This window comes from Pagrus pagrus (genome assembly GCF_965226575.1).
Source record: "Pagrus pagrus genome assembly, chromosome: 19".
Lineage (NCBI taxonomy): Eukaryota > Metazoa > Chordata > Actinopteri > Spariformes > Sparidae > Pagrus > Pagrus pagrus.
Genome location: NC_140203.1, coordinates 18,739,572 through 18,756,635, shown reverse-complemented (window position 1 = coordinate 18,756,635; position 17,064 = coordinate 18,739,572). Strand labels below are relative to the sequence as shown.

The following is a 17,064-nucleotide window of genomic DNA, read 5'->3' as shown; positions in this document are numbered from 1 at the left end:
TCTTTGACTTAAGTCTCTTGGTCTGTTGTGTTATATGTATTGTGTATCTCACATGAAGTATTGTGACCCACTGATCATCAGAAAGTAATTCAGTGAAATGCTGCATTAAAAGCGCAAAACCTTGCTTTCACACTTCAAACCAGAGAAAGCGTTTGAGGCGAAGAGCCGTGTCATTACATCCTTTGGCTTCATTGTGAAAAACTGTGTTATGCCTCAGAGTCATTTCTTTCATTAAGGAACCTGGGTCATTATTGGCCCAAGTATAACGAAACTCACAATTGAAATTCTTCATCTCGAATACATTTAATAATAATGGGGTATTATTCCCCATCTTATTCGTCACATTAAATAATACTATTCCCAGAGCCCATTAAGAAACTTAATCATCAAGGGCTGAAATACACTGCAGAGAGATAATTACAGTTGATGATATTCACAGATAAGTTATAGATGATAAGATGATTTTTTTTTCTTCTTTTCTTTCTTTCTTTCTTTTAGTTTTACTTTATGCACTTTCTGCTGCAGACATCAGGCTCACTGCTCACTGCTATCTGTCTTAGTTAAGGATTTGAAAGTACTGGGAAGCCGGCAATTGAAAAAAAAAGTCTGAAGAAGAAAGAGAAGAAGATAAAAAGAGGTGAAATGGGAATTAAAAAAAAAGACAAAAGGTATAAAAATAGACATGTGGGAGGCAGAACAGTGAATCATTTACAGACATATGCAGGGTAAGGTCATCAGGGTTTAAATATTCATTATGGGTGTCAAGTCGAAGCTTTTAGATCTTGTGGGATACAGTTTCGCTTCTCGCCTCATTTCATGTTTATGTTCGCTGAATTATGCATCAAAACGGATGTTATAAATACTCCTCGTTTTTGTTGTCGTTTCTATAAGGAGGAGCTCTTCCGTGGCTATAACACTGCCGGAGGCTCAGGGTTAAATCCCACGTGAGTCATCCTACTGTGAAAGTGCATGGACTCAGGCCATATCGAGGCACACTGGGAAAAAAAGCCCACCATCCACTGAACAGTACATACATTCTTGCTTTATTAGATACTATAGAGACGGAAAATACCAACATGACAGGCTGACATTTACATCTGAGGCATTTAGCCGGCACAATGCACAACAATTGGCCGCCTGACACTTTAACAGGACACCTGACATTTTGATGTCCATTTTAGGGATCAAATGTGTGATCTTTCAGGTACTGTAAAGGGATGATTTCTCTCTTAAGTTTAACATTTTGCATTTAAGAGGTTTAAGCTTTCAACCACAGAGTAAGCTGCTAGTAGACATTTATTGTCCTGCTAGAAGACACTTCAACATGATTCAGAGGTCATACTGGCTGTTGTGATGTTTTAGGGTAATGGAAAGGTTAAGTTTCTCAACTATGGAAATGCCATGTCATCAAAACTATAAAGCAATATAACTGGTTGAGGTTATGTTAAAGTCAAGTATTACGATTGGGTTTTAGGTATATATCACATCAAGGAAGGTTTGAAATTGAAAAGTGAACTCTTTATTGTTTACTTTGCTAACTATAGGCAACAAATACCCACTTCCTCTGTTTCCCCTATGATTAAATTATTGATTAAATCATTTTACCCCCATCCAAGTTAGTGGAGGGCTAAAAGGGAAGTTAGCTGCTGGGCCAGTGGAAGTCTCCAGTGCATAATCTCTATGGGCCGCACAATGTAAAAGCTATGCGGCAGATCAGGGTAATTTTATTCCCAGGAAGTCAGCACTACTAAGCATCTTTCATATGAACAGGGCACCTCTTCCGACGCTGTATCAGTATTTCCCCATAATAGATCAATGGTTTCCTCTCTACTATGTCACTGACAATGTAAACTGTAAGGTAACTGCTATAAGGTCCATGTAGCAAAATAACTCAAGTCCATCTGCTGATAAAAAATATTTTGTCTTAAACCTACCTGTTTTCAGAGGCTGTTTTTGCTGTTGTACTAGTCTGTATTGCTGCATTTACACCTCTTACAAGTCCTCTCCCTGTAGTCCAACACTTGCCCTTTTCCTCACCTCTCTTCCACAGTTTTTCATCTGCATTATTCTTCTCCGCTCTGTTCCTCCTGTCCCTTGTATCTGTTCATTTATCACTGGCCACATCTACTCTCCCTTCCCATCTCCACCCCCATCCATCTCTCCTTCCTGTTACTTTTCTACTGTCCATCCATCTCTCCCCCCTCTTTTCCTCCGTCTCTTCCTTCTTCTCTTCCTCTTGACTCGTGTCTCTCTCTCTATTACTCTCTCCTTCTCCACTCTCTGCTGGGTGTCCTGTTCCCTCTCTCTCTGGGAGTAGCAGACCTCCTGACGGCTTAGTATTGATCCTCGCCTCTCCTTCTCTTCCTATCTCTCTCTCCCTGCTCGTTCTCTTTCTGTGTTGCGCGCACAGGCACACACACATGCATTAGGGTGACAAGATAAAAGGGTTTGTATGCCCCAAGGCAAAGCCAGCTAAACATGAGACCAGAGGCTCTCAGCCGCTGGTATATGTATCAAAAACACTAATACTTAACAAACTTAAGGCCATGAACACATTCCCACATCTCTGACAGGAACTGTTCAAAAATTACCATTAGAACTATTTACAACAAGCTTGTTTTTATCTGCAGTTCAGGCTCTGTGTGAAACATCATGAATCTTTGCAGGATTGCTGTGGTCGAAACATTCTTCAGCTGTTGCCTCAGAAAGCTTAAGGCAACCAGCACACCCTAGTCTCCGTGAAGGAACATTTCCAGATAATAATGCTATTTATAATATTCGCCTTGGGGCAGGGGGGTATACTTGTCTTTATCTGGAGGAAGTTCCTTGTTTTTCTGTAAAACACTGTACAAGCAAAGTTGTCTTGGGTTTTCTGTTTAGGGGACAGTCTGTAAACAGACAATGAGAAAAGGGGAAAGTTTGGACCCTTTATCCCCATTGTCTTCAGTAGGAGTTGAGTTCTGAAGTTGCAAAAAGTGGACACACAGTATAATCAAAATCAGGACACAATGAGTGTAAACAATGTGCACCACTTACAGCCATCTACAGGCAATAGGAAAAGGAGAGCAATGGCTGCTGCAATTTCGACACTTGTGCCGCAAACAGAGAAGGAAGCTACAAATGTTTTTTATTTCCTCCCTTTCCTCTGATGGTTTTGCTTGTACATTTATACGTCTAAATTTTGCAAATTGCAAAATTCTCTAAACTTCATTTATACAAACAGCCGTGTTTCCATTACAGTATGGCATTAGTGATGGATACGTCACAATTTGGAACAATTTTCTCAATTTTCCAAAAAGGTTTTCATGCCCCCTTGAGGTGTTTTTTCCCTCTCTGAGAAATAGTTAATACGCTTAATGGGAGATGGAATGAGTCTTTTCTGAATAATTTCTGGGTAAGCGAACATTTAACTCACTTGACTGACTGGCTTTTTCCGCTCCAAGAGAAAAAGCTCTGTCCACTGTCAAAGTCTTCTGAGATATTCCATTATGATTCCTATTCCCAGATTAATTTCCATATTCCTTAGTTGATGGCCAAGGAGACGGGTTAACAGCAGTTGGCAGACAAATGTTTTTTGTTACTGGTTCTACTTCTTATACTCTGTTTATTACAGCGAGTATTTTAGAGCCTATACCACCATTTTTTGATGAAACTACACTTTGCATAGCCAAATTTTTTCACTCATATCATGACCATAGGAAATCAGCTAATTTGCATTTTCTTTTTTTTCGCAACATTTCAAAAGTTTGCTTTAAAATTTCCTATATATTTGATGGAAATATGGCTACTTTTTAATGTTCTTTCCAGAGTAACCAGATTTAATTTGTACATGCAGTGGCTATAAGAAGGAAACTAAGGAAAGCAGCAATGCAGATAGAATATATTTTCCATGGTAAATGGAAATATGTTTGTTTAAACAAATTAATTGTAACTAAAATGCCTCCAGTTAAATGCTGATGTACTGCCATGGTGCTGACATTTTGAGTTTTATTTACTTGCTTTTGCCCCAAATCTTCACTCCATTCAGACAAAGCCAGACACGTAAACTTTCATCTTATACCTTTCACATCCACAGTTGTTCTATAAAATACAAAGCATTAAAGACCCGTCATAGGCTGCATGCAGTGTATTTCTGGCAGCTGAAGGCAATGAGAAAATAATCTTTGATTAGAATTAATGAAACTAAAAGGAATTCTGTGCTCATGTTACAGTGTGATTGCCTCTTGAAATCAGTTTGCAAGCCTGTCTCTTTTTCCAGCTGGCCTGCTCAGAATTTAGATCATGATGCTTTTGTTCAAAGCACCTTCTCGTGGAGTAACTGCATACATTTCAGATGGGAATACAACCCCTAACCAATGGCGATGTTAGTGCCATGCCCCATCCACCGCGCCCTAAAGCTAACAAGAGGTTGTCAGGAATCGATACCTGGCATGAAAAACGATGTGACTTTCAGCTGCCGTGGCCACATCAATCACGCTATTACCATTAGCTCATCTCTCGACACCGACTTGGACTTCTCTCCCCTGCCCCTCCCAGACTCTCTCCACTCCCGTGTCACCGATTTCTCTCTCCTTCTCCACTTCTCTACCTCTCTCGCGCTTGCTTCCTTTCTCTCTCTCTCTCCCTCCCTCCCTTTCTCCCTGCCAGCTCAGCGGATGCCCCTTGTCACAGCTCCTATTTCAGCCTTCTGAAGTTTCCTAATTGATCGCAATTAGAGCCGCAAAGGGGTGGGGGCAGACAAACGGAGATGGGGAGAGAGTGTGTGTGCATGTGTGTGTGTTTATATGACAGAGACATAGAGAGAGAAAGAGTAAAATCAATGAGCCTGTTTTGAGAGTGGTTATATTAGCAACTGGACTACATTTGACCACAGACTGCCGGGGTAATAACACCAGAGATGGGGGGAGTGACAGTGAGACAGACGATGAGAGACACAAAGAGACGGCGAGTCACATGAAGATGGAAAAACAAAACAGACTACTGATGGGAGAGAATTAGGTGACAGTGAATGAAAGACATTAAAAGAGACAGAGTCAGATTTGGACACAAAAAGATGAGGGGGAACCGAACATTTTTGACATATACAACATTAGAAATGTATTTATATGAGATAAAGCGTCTGTCAAATGGGTATGAGAACATAAATCTAAAGACAGCAGTTTGTTTTACATTAATTATGATTATTATTATTACTATTATTATTATTATTATTATTATCTTAAAATGCTTTGCTCAGTATGGGCCCCATAAGGTGAAGTACCACAACAAGTGTTAATAGTGTTCAAATAGCTCTAAATTAAGTCACTCATCCTAAAGTGATGTCATGCTCACAAACAGTTCAGTAGTTTGACACTTATTAACCCACTACCACCAGCTTCTTCAGGAAGTGAACAACTAGCTACTGAGCCATTTCCACTAACTAGGACTATCACAATTCTCCTAATCCCCAATGTGGTTTGATTAAATCTGATTAGATTTTCTATTTAAACTTTTTTTCTCTGCACTGACAGCTATGCTTTGTTGAACAGTCACATCTGGATTGTAAAGATCAATGGTCAATAGAAAGAGGGGTATTGTACAATAACAGCTTGATCTTATCCTTTTTGCAAGTTAGGATTAGGCAAGTTCAAATAATATTCATCAAAAATAAAGAGTTCAATAAAAATGCCACCCTTGAGGGATACAACAATACATTTTTTTTTAAAAAAGATAGTAATTTAGTTTCTTACAAAGTTTGGTTTCTCAAATCTGAATATGAGTAAACCCTCTTCCCAACAAATCAATGGAGGATCTCAAACCCAACATCTTGGAAGTTGGACTTGGAGTTACCTCTGGTATCAGTCGTTTGATCGTCTTCACGCACACAGGATACTGGAAGTGTCTGGAAGCGTAGTTGCAGGCGTAAGCTGTGTATGTTCTAGTGTTGCACAAGTAGGTAGGGATGGAACCAAAGTAGGCAGCCCATTTTGATTTAGAATTTAAATCCTAACACCCCTACCACTGACACATCAATAGTAAGCAGCTGTATTATGAAGGAAAATATTGAGTAGGACTTGGCTGAATACTGACCGCTACTCAAAAAAGGATTCGGGTTGAATTCTTTATCAGGACATGGTATGAAGCACTTATGATTCTTGAGAGCAATAAAAAAAAGTCAGGATAAGAGATACATTAACAAGGCTGAAGGACAAAGGGAGATAATAGAGATAAGGATAAAATCAAGTGAGGCAGAGCGATTTTTGAGAGAAAAGTAGCAGCCAAGAGGGAGAGACAGAGAACGAAGGATTTGTAATAGAGAGATAGAGAGGCAGAATGACAAAGAGGAAGAATAACAATAGTGCCAAAGCCTCTTCCATCCTCCTTGCAAACGTCTCTGATCCCCTTTTTTATCTCATTTAAATTCCTCTCCATTGTCATTGCAATCCAGGCCTAACCCCCCACCGCCTGGCAAATACACACACACACACACAAACACTAATGGACATTAGAGCTCACATGCATTGACCTAGAGCAGCGACCAGGGCCATCCCAGGGAGCCAGGCTCACACATATTTGCTAATCCCTATCAATTGGCACACACATGCTCACACACTCACAATGTTTGCTGGAAAGATAGGCTCAAGTTTCCCCAGATCGCAGATGTCAATGTGACCCTAGCCATGCTAACATGGGTGTGGAATAGCAAGCAGCTTGTCACCGAGCATCGAGTGTCTTGTCAGCGGCACAAGGCCGGGCAGGCCTGTGCAGCGCTCGCTCACGCCTTGTCAACATGTATAGTAGATGAAGCTAGTCTTGATTCTATTCCTTGCCTGACTATTCCCTGGTCAACAGTGCTTAAGACCACGGTACACTGGCTCGTCAGCAATTGTATCTCACAGTGCAGACACACTGCTCTCAGTAGCGTTATCTTGAAATGTCTTCAGAGCTGTCTAACAGCAGCAACAGGGCTCGAAAATAACATCTTGTCAGCATGGTCAAGACACAGCTGGGTTAATACAATTCCTGGGCTTATTCCTTGTCAGCAATTCTAGGTCACAGAGATGGTAACTGGCGCTGATCGTAATATTGCCTTGTCAGTGTGCACAGGCTACATCTGGACTGTCAACAAAGCCTGGAATCATGCAAAATAATGTCTTGTCTGCACGGTCAGGACAACAACGGCCGTTTATTATTTCTTGCCTTATCGCTCCCATTTCGACAGTGATGGGTCAGAGATGTCAGATTAGTCTGGACTATCATGGGGAAAATGTGTCTATCCTGCCTCTCAAACAGTGTATGCTGTAGTCTGTCGGAAATATAACGCTTTGAAGACAGAAGAAAAAATAGTCCTGGATGGACAGGTTGAAAGGGACAAGTTTGATGTACTTAGCTGTGTCTGAGACCATCCCTCCAAAGTTCTCAATAAATCATAAAGAATTAATTTTATTGTATTTCATGAAACACTAGATTAAAATCATCTGACTGAAACTTATCAAATGTAGACAATAACACAGTTATTTTAGTAATTCCAATTATTGTGGGTTATTTTTAAGAAATGAAATAATCTCAGATGTCTCATTGTGTCCGATAGTTAATCAAGTCTATTAAGAGGTGCGGTGACACTTCTATATTTAATTAAACATCAGTTAATAGTTATTTCACTACCTAGTGAGACCTTAGCAGTTAGCAAGTTAGTGATATGCCGCCTCCTGTGTTTAAAATATGAATTTGACAGGTGGCCAATTCTTACACACTGCACCTTAACAGTGAAATAACTATTAACTCAAGTTTAATCATCTATAAATGTACTATTTATTAATGATGGTTACTATGAAGAGGTGCTTGTGGGGGGAAAAAATGAAGAATATTAGATATTACAAAAAGGAACAGAAACACATCCTGATGTCTGACATAATAAGTGAACATGGGAGAGCTCTCAGGTAACTTTGAATCCATTTTTGAAGAATAGGCTCTTACGTAACATGCACACACACAGACCGATGCGCACATACAGACACAGACACACACATACACACACAGACACACACACTTGTCAGGAGAGAATTGGGAGCCTAGAATGAGTGACCCACACTTCCATGCACTTACAGAAAAGTAAAAAAAAAAAAAGACTTGTCATAATTGTAAAATGTAAAAGTCAATTTCCAAGTCAATTTGCACCTAACTGCCTTTCCAACTAAATCAGGCACTGGTACATTGTGGACTAGTCAATGTCAAACTAATCTAAAACGTGGGTTTGTGTGCGTGTGTGTGTGTGTGTGTGTGTGTGTGTGTGTGTGTGTGTGTGTGTGTGTGTGTGTGTGTGTGTGGGTAAAGGTGATTCTGGCGACAAGGCAACCCCCGAGGGATCAAAACACACAGTCTCACATTACTGACGACCCCACACACGCACACACTCGCAAGCAGGAGATGCATACGCTTGTACAAGTGTGGATGACACGGGTGGCGTTTACAAAGCGATTTGCCGACCTGCATGCTAACGGCACCAATTGCAGTACTGAGAGAGAGAAAGTTTAAACAAAGGTTGTCATCTTCGTGCATCTTCTCACATGTGCATCACTTCACAGAGACTTTGAATGCAGCATGGATAAGTATGGTGTTAAAAATGTGTATGTGGACGAGTCACTTCAGTCACCATTGAATCCAAAAAGGGTAGAGTGCGCTGCGTGAGGTTACAGGTTTTGTTTTGTTTGTGCTGAGTTCAGAGTTCAGAGCTGCAGAACCACTTTGGCATTGTGGCCAAGTCAAAAATATCAAATTGAATGCATTCAGTGGAAGAAATGTCGGGAAACGCAGCTCTTTTATGCAGATTTCTCTTGCAGTTTGTTGTCTCCCGGCCACCTCAGAAAGCTTCACACCGAATTCAGCTTCAAGCTTGTCTAAAATATGGTACCACCAGAGCCAATTATGGTACCCATATTGTGCTAGAAGAAATAGCAGGAAATGCAAGAAAACCATCTATGATATATAATATATCTGCCAAATATTGGGGGAAACTGCAGACTGCTGCGTGTACAAGACTCAAAGGTCAGTGTACCCACCTTGATGCTCTCAAAACTCAACATAAACCTCCTCAAGGCCTGCAGTTAAGCAATTTAAAGCCAACATCTTCATTACAGATGCAATGATATTGGATTATGTATCACTACTGGAGCAACCTGACTTAAGACATTATTTATCTGCAGTCCCATTAACATCCCCCCCCTTTCAAAGAGCGCCTCTACTCTCCTGAGCCCCAGCCTCCCGACTCTCCCCCTCTTTCCAATTCATTTAATGTGTCCTATGTGTCTGAATCTCACTTCTTTGTTTGTCACAATTATGCAACATGACATATGCCTTGCTGCGAGCCAAACGTCCCAATGGGAAGGCTAAATTCTCCAACTTGAACTCAATTACAGTTACGTCGAAAAAAGAATCCAGGTGTAATTAAAACACATTGTTTTTCAGCGGTATAGCCTGAAGCTGAAGCAGGCTTGTGTCCTCGGTTCAAATCCCCAGACTGGCATTGGGAGAAAGCTGGCTAGGGGGAAGAGTAAATGAGTAACGCACATCGACTACAGTCAGGCTGCCCTTCAGCAAGGCCCTCAAACCCCCCCCAAAATTTCTCTGCTGCAGCTGCTGAGTGAACAACTTGCATCTGCTAATTCTGTATGTAAATATCATCCTTCATTCATGTACAACAATAAATCTGTTTCTTTTAAGATTTAAATGAGTGGCATTAAACTTTAGCTTCAGGTCTGTGAGTTAATAAAAGTGTGTACACATACTATTAGTGTTCAAAGCATTGCTGCAGACATGGACTTCCCTGGATGTAACCTTATAGTCCTGAGCTGTCAGTGTGAATGCATGGCCGTGGCCTGCATGGAATCTGGATATCTGTCTACGTGTGTGTCCACTCCGTCTGCGTATTTCCTGCATGAGTGTGTGTGCGCTAGAGTGTCTGTGGGTGCCGGTGTGTAACGTCTGCCTGCCTGTATTTCTGACGTTTCTGCATCTGACTGTGGACGTGTGTGTGTGTGTGTGTGTGTGTGCGCGCGCGTGTGTATGTGAGAGAGAGAGAGAGCGACACTGGCATTTCTTGACAGAGGAACTCTATCTGACTTCACGGGGTCCTTTCAACGCCCGCCACCGCGCACACAAACACACATCACACGTCCTACTGCTGACACACGCATGTCACCACAGCAAGCAGATACAGCCGAAGACATGCTACTGACAGAGAAGCAGAGACCACCATACAGGCAGGCCAGAGGTTCTCAACATGGGGTTCAGGGCAGCTGCTTGTTGAATCGTGACGTGAATTTTCTTGAAATCTCAGCACTCATTCAAGAAGCTGAGGCTTAAATCTATATATATAGAGCCTGCCTCACATATGCTAAACAGGTTTCACAGTATTACTTTGGCTTTTCACACATGTGGCTCCCATTGTTGATTTGATCTCATACAGCTCGCTCAGCACTGAAACCGTCTTCACAGGCTTGTGAGGGGAAATTTCACGTGAACAAATAGGACAAATTTACAAGATGATGCAGATTTACTCGCTTACACGGTTGAGCAGGGAAACAACGAAGGAGAGCAACATTTTTGTCTATTTATAGGGAAAATGAAATGAGTTTCACGGACCCCTGGCTCGTGAAACTTGCTCAGCACAAATAACAAAAAGCGGCGCACAAAGTCTAAATTCGACTAGATAGAAATCGAAAAGCAGAAACACAAGTGAACTCGGGCAAAGACATCAACATAAAATGAGCAAAACTCACCTTGGACAGGACGAAACGTCAGCACGATCCTCCTCTTCACCCTGTCAAACAGAACATGGAGTTAGTCAATACATCAAATAGAAAATGAGCAGTGAAGGATCTGAGTTTAGAGTATAACACTCTGATCTGGGATAAGAGTCAGAAGGGGATTTAGGTTTGCAAAAGTGACTGTTCATATGCTTTTGAGACATCTGGCACATCAATGAAACATTATCTACAGGATTCATGTACTCGGACACACACTTCCAGAGTTAGCATCCAGTCTGTGGTTAAGTTTAGGGAAATAATGACAAAATCATATGTTTATGATTTGTGTACATGAACATGAATTTCCATTTTAATCTTGTGCTGACTGTCAACAAAAAAGCGGACCCATGTACATGAATTGCGGTGATTAATTTCCTTCAGTATTTGACAAACTGCCATGATACTTGGGCAAACTAGTCACAACCCCTAAAGAAAGCTGATCTATGCTGATATTGAGGATAACATCTGTCATGTCCTCCCCATCTTTTCAACTTAGTGGAAAAATTATTCAGTGATAAACCTTATTTGGCAAAAAGATTTGACTTTGTGTTCTTGAAAGGGATAATATCCTGCCCAATCTAATAAACCCCTCAGGGGGTTTTAAAATTGAATAAATCTTGTTGAAAGTGTTCACAGCTTTTGTGGGCCTCCTAGCATGTAAAGTATAATGAAAATGGCATCATACTGTAAAAGAGATTTAGCAATTTAAAGTTTTTGTGTTTTAAAAGACACAGTTATGTTGTGAAATATCACAAGAGGTAATTTCTCCACTATGCTGCTTTTCCAGGCTATTCATCGTCCCAGCAATATTTCTTCAATTATTTCCCTCCTTCTACTCCCTCTATCCCACCTATTTATTTGATCCTGTAATGGTGTTCAGGCAAAACAACATCAGGCAAACAAACAGAATGTGGTAATTCAAAATCTATGCACCCCATAGGCATAGTCTAGTGCAGTCTTATCTGCCCTGTGCATTCGTTTCTCCCCTTCCTCCATCGCTCCGTCTTTCCATCTGGTTTCCATTCTCTCCACCTGCCCATCAGTCTGCAGCCAGGGACAGGTGAGCCTATTACACGCTTCTCACCCTGTCTACTACACACACTCGTACAGACACACACACACACACACACAAAACCCACACTAGCTGTACTGCATGGTAACTTGGCGTGCCACGCACATCAGCTAAATCTGCTGCGCTGTAAAACGGCTGTTACCACAGCCACGTCACGCTCCTGATGAAGTGGTCTAGTGTTGAATATAAAAGCTGCAAAAAACTCCAACTCTAGAGAATAGAGGAGAACAGAATAGGTACAACATAATAAAGTATGCCTTGAAATTAGACTTTTGAGCTTTTTTTGAGCAAATGTAATTGAGTTTTAATACTGAATGAGAATTAAATGTTAATAGGATTGTATGAGTGAGACAGACTCACATTCTCACTGTTGATGAAACCGAGTTTATGACTTAAAATGCACCGGAGTAAGTATGAGAGTGCAAGTAAGGACAAAGGCGTTTCGTTTCCACATAGCTCAAAATATTTTGACTGTAAGGAAGCTATAAAACCAGCGAGTCATCTCACAGGCAAACAGGATTCACTGCAAATATATTTGTTCTTTACAACATTACCGCAAAGTGACAGTAATATATCATTGTGGGGTTTAGAGGGTTGCTGATCAATACCAGTGAGTCAACATTCACCTCTCCAGGCACTGAGATTTTGGATACCTCTCTTCAAGCACAATCTTTTGTTTAACCTTTACAGTCCAACATAACTGGCAAAGGGGACAGCCTGTTATTGTAGCTGTAACATTAGGCTTCCTGAGAAAATGACTATATAAACCAACAGAAGCATACAGAGCAGCTGTCAAGTTGGTCGTAGTGCAAGATAGTTTCAAGGCTTCAGCCATAACAAAATTACATTGCCTTAACTCACTAAAAACCTTTATATTACACCTGAAAGTTATGATTCTGTCATCCAAAATCTAAAAAAACAGTATTCGTGGTTAAATTAGTTATGATTGAATGAAATTTTATGAAATGTATTTTATCTAAAGGTTTCGGTGGAGAGCCAACAAGAAAATGATGTGCACTCTGGGCTTAAAAGTGAGAATCAGCGCACCAGCAGACAACTCATCCCAGAGCATTAACTTCAGCAAGAGCAGTAAAAGCCAGAAAAGGTATAAATACTTATTCTGACTGCTATTTATTTGTCAGTGTTATTTATCCTCCTCGCTTCATCTTATGGTGCCTCCTTACATTTCCTACCACAGGTGAATCTAACCCTAGTACCAGAGTTTGTGCTTGCTTTATATTTTGTTGCTGTTTTTATGTAGAGTCAAGGCAGCCCGTCTCAGTTTCTCTAGAGGCATCAGTGGCTGAAAGGCTATTTATTTATTTCCAGAAAGCCTGTCTGCCTGCCTGCCTGCCTGCCTGCCTGCCTGCCTGCTTGGCTGGAGGAGAGAGAGAAGAGGGGGAAAAAAAGTAGAAGGTGGGAGAGATTTGCTGATGCTGCCGTGCAGCAGCAGCTTTGCAGAACGTGCTATCATGTGAAACATCACCTTTTAGACGCTCTTGCTCTTCTTGTTTGTTTCTCCCCTATCTGCCTCTCACCTCGTCTTGCCCTCCCTTGCTCTTTTTGTCTCTTTGCCATACTTTCCCTTTGCGCCGCTCAGCGCACACTGACAAAAACACACACATTTTTTTCTCATTTTCTCCTTCTTCCAGACCTTGACACCAGCTGTACTTTTCCAATTCAGCAGTTCTTTAACTCTCCAGATGACACAAGGAGATTCTCCACCAGCTAAGAACACACAAATAATAACCCTAAAAAAAAACCTAAACAAAACCAAGCAAATCAGCAAGAACAAATCCCACAGGCCACTCTGCAGTTCCAGATATGGAGCTTGGAAATTATTAGCAGGCCGGGCAAAAATTATTTATGTGGAGAGTGAAAGCATATGTGAGAGAGAGAGAGAGAGAGACAGCGACAAAGAGAGAGAGAGAGACAGAGGAAGAGAGAGAGAGAGAAAAAGAAAAAGAAAGAAAGAAGGAGTGGGAGCTAAGCATACAGTAGCTAATACAGAGATAGGGATTAAAATAGATGAGATATGAATGTGATCAGCGAGAGAAGACTCTCAGAGATAATTAAACACTCAGCATGTGTCTTTTCAAGACACGCCTAACAACAGATCAGCCTGATTCAGTAAGCCAGAGATATCCAAACTCCATACTTATCATCACATTTTAATGATATCCAATCAGAACACTATAGCATCGTAGCTTGGGTGGATTTTTACTACAGTGGGCAACCAGATCCTAGTGAAATCCTAAAATCATGGCTGTACAACCTGATTCAGGGGATACTATACAGACAAGACAAGAGCTTTAACTGCAGAGTATTGGGCTAACAGTCAGGGTTAGAAATAATAGTAATTAGTCAAGATGTTGTCAAATGATGAATGCTATCTGGGGTGTTGAGCCACGTCATGCCATGTTCGGCTGGAGCCCACATTTCCACCTTTTTGACTTTGGACCAACTAACACTGAACAGGACAACATGGGGAGCCTTTTATTTAAATTTGATTTAAAGGAAATTTAAAGAAATTGTGACTCAATCACTGGATTACTTTTGTACCCATTTCACAATATGAGCACATGTTCTGAAACTAAATAGCCTACTAGTTAGAGGATTTTTTTTCTAATTACTGTAACCTCCTCTTTCTGTTATCAAGCTTACTCAGTAACAGTGACAGACGTGGCACCTTGCCACGTCTACTGGCCATACATAATGCACTTTACAAACAGATGTCTACACAGCATTGTGATTTCTTTGCAGGGATAAAGGATTACAGCAAAAGGAGGGATTCACAGCAGCCACTAGCCAAAAGCTTGGATTGCATTTATTCATTTTGTCTCTTTCTGTTAGTCTTCAGCACCAACAAGCTTATAAGAATAAGGTCAATTCATATTGCCTCCTGTCTTATAGCACAGCTCATTGTGCACCTCATATTAATTTACTCCATTTGAGGTACAAAAATACAGCTAATATACATTGATTATAGAGCTGCAACCATTAGATGATTATTTGTTAAAAGAAAATTATAGTTGCCAACAATTTTGATAATTAATTGATAATTTTAGTCATTTTTTCAAGCAAAAATGTCAAACATTTTCTGGTTCCCGCTTCTTAAATATAAGGATTTGCAGTTGTTTTGACAAAAGAAGCAATCTAAAGACATCAGTTTGGGCTCTGGGAAATTCTGATAAGCATTTATCACAATCATTTGATGTTTTATAGACTAAAAGATTAATCCAAAAGCTAATATTCAGATTAGTCAATGATGAAAATAAAAAGTAGTTAGTTGCAGCCATACCTGATTAAGTTCTGACACAAATGTTTTTGATTCCACCCCTGCAATATTTCTATCTCAACATTCACACATTTAGCTTTAACTCCTAAAATCTAGGGCAGCTGGAGCATGAGCAAACTGTGTGAGAATAAAAACATCACCTTGCCCAAACAAACCAAAAATAAAGTCAGAAAATTAAAGGTTAACCTAGCAGAGTTACTACTATAAATCAATGGGCTAAAAAGAGTCCTAGGAGTCACTGAACTGCACATTGCACAAAAACCAATATGAATCCAGCCAGCAGTCTCCATATTCTGTTAAAGCCAGGGCTATTATTAGCAAGCAAGGGGATCAGGTTAAGAAGATGAAGGCTAAAAGAGCATGGAGAGACAGAGATTTTTACACTTTGCGGCATAGTGGGGGGGTAAACCCACTGACAACAGGTTGACCTGCCAGTTTATTTGCAGGATACGTTTACCGGCCGAGTGAGGGGTGGAGATTTGAAGCAACTAAATTAATTTAAATGCATCACAGCACAGCATGAATCTAATGGAAACAAGGACGTCTTAAATTAATCACTTTTTGTAAAAGTGCAGTTTTGTTTTTATATATATTTCACTTCTGCCTTTAATGAGATAGAAGACAATATTATGGTGTGGTAATGATGCCAACACCTAAAGGAGAACAAAGAGAACAAAGGAGAAAGATGTTAAGAGGGAGCAGGGAAAGGTGAGATGAAAATTAGGTAAACTCAAGTGTTTAAGCAAAAGAAAGTACATATTAGTCCCATCTTCACCCTATTTAGTTGTTCAAATCAATAGCTGTCTACCTTAAAATTTCATCGAGTTAAGGCCTGAAACAGCATCTGTAAAGTCATGATCGCAACCGAAGAGGCACACGGACATCTACAGTTTAAAATATTTATAACACAAGGGGACAGGTCAAGTCATCATCACAGATTAAAGGATGACGACAAATTAAATAAAATAACGGTGAAAAAAACAGCACAACATTTGAAAGTGAGAAAAATAGACGTGGATAGTACAGTGAGGATGTCAGAGGTTAAGAGACCAAACTGGAGGCAGAAAGTTCAGACTATAAGCCTCATAATCTGCTTCATAACTGTCCGCTGACATCACTGCAGCAGATGCTTTATCTTGGATCCTGTTCTCTCTGCCTATTCTAATGTGATGGGTGGGGGTCTCTCTGTCATACTCTAATGTAATGAAAACACAGAGGACAGAGTGAGGGGCAGACACACAGAGATGGTTTAGTACAGCCGTATACCACAACATAAAAAGAGGAAGGTTTTCAGCTATAGACTGCCATGGACAAAGAAAGGGGAAAAAAGTGTGTTAGAGTGTGTGTGTCTGTGCGTGTGTTATTATGAAGCCAGCGAAGCAGTTTGTATACAGCTTTATAAAGTGACACAACCTTGTGTCTTATGTAAATGCACCATAAGTGAATATACCATAATGTGTTGTTTTTATGCTTACGGCCACCTGTGCTGCACATTCATTTGAAGGTTTACCTTGTTTACAGTGTTACAAGCTGCACAACGACTGACCTGGCTCTAATTAAGTCATCAAGGGTGGAATGAGCCGAGAGGCGAGATGAGAGAATTTTAAAAACATACAATTTGCATAAGTTTAATACATGTACAAATCCTCCATTTGGTGTAACTGGTGTTTTGTAGTTGTTCAGGAGAACTGACAGAAATCATGTAACCTAAAACTAAGGATAATCATTGTAACGCAAGAGAAGAGGAGAGTTGCAGTGGTTCGATAATATGTAGCCTGCAAATTTAAAATGTTTGCATTAGAGCCTGACCAATACTTTCTGGGGCTGAATACTGGCATAGATGTTACGGAGTAAAAAGTCATAATATCAAATATGTTGGCACTTACACACAGATTTCTAAAACTTATGAC

At 40.4% G+C, this 17,064-nt stretch overlaps 1 protein-coding gene across 2 annotated transcripts in view; it reads right to left on the bottom strand.

Annotated features, from left to right (window-relative positions):
• cntfr (ciliary neurotrophic factor receptor) overlaps positions 1-17,064 on the bottom strand; it is a 239,937-nt gene that overhangs the window by 185,416 nt on the left and 37,457 nt on the right. For both annotated transcript variants that reach the window (XM_084382630.1, XM_084382629.1), the window contains one exon: positions 10,758-10,798. The gene's annotated coding sequence lies outside the window, so the exon portion shown is untranslated. The remainder of the gene's footprint in view (positions 1-10,757; positions 10,799-17,064) is intronic.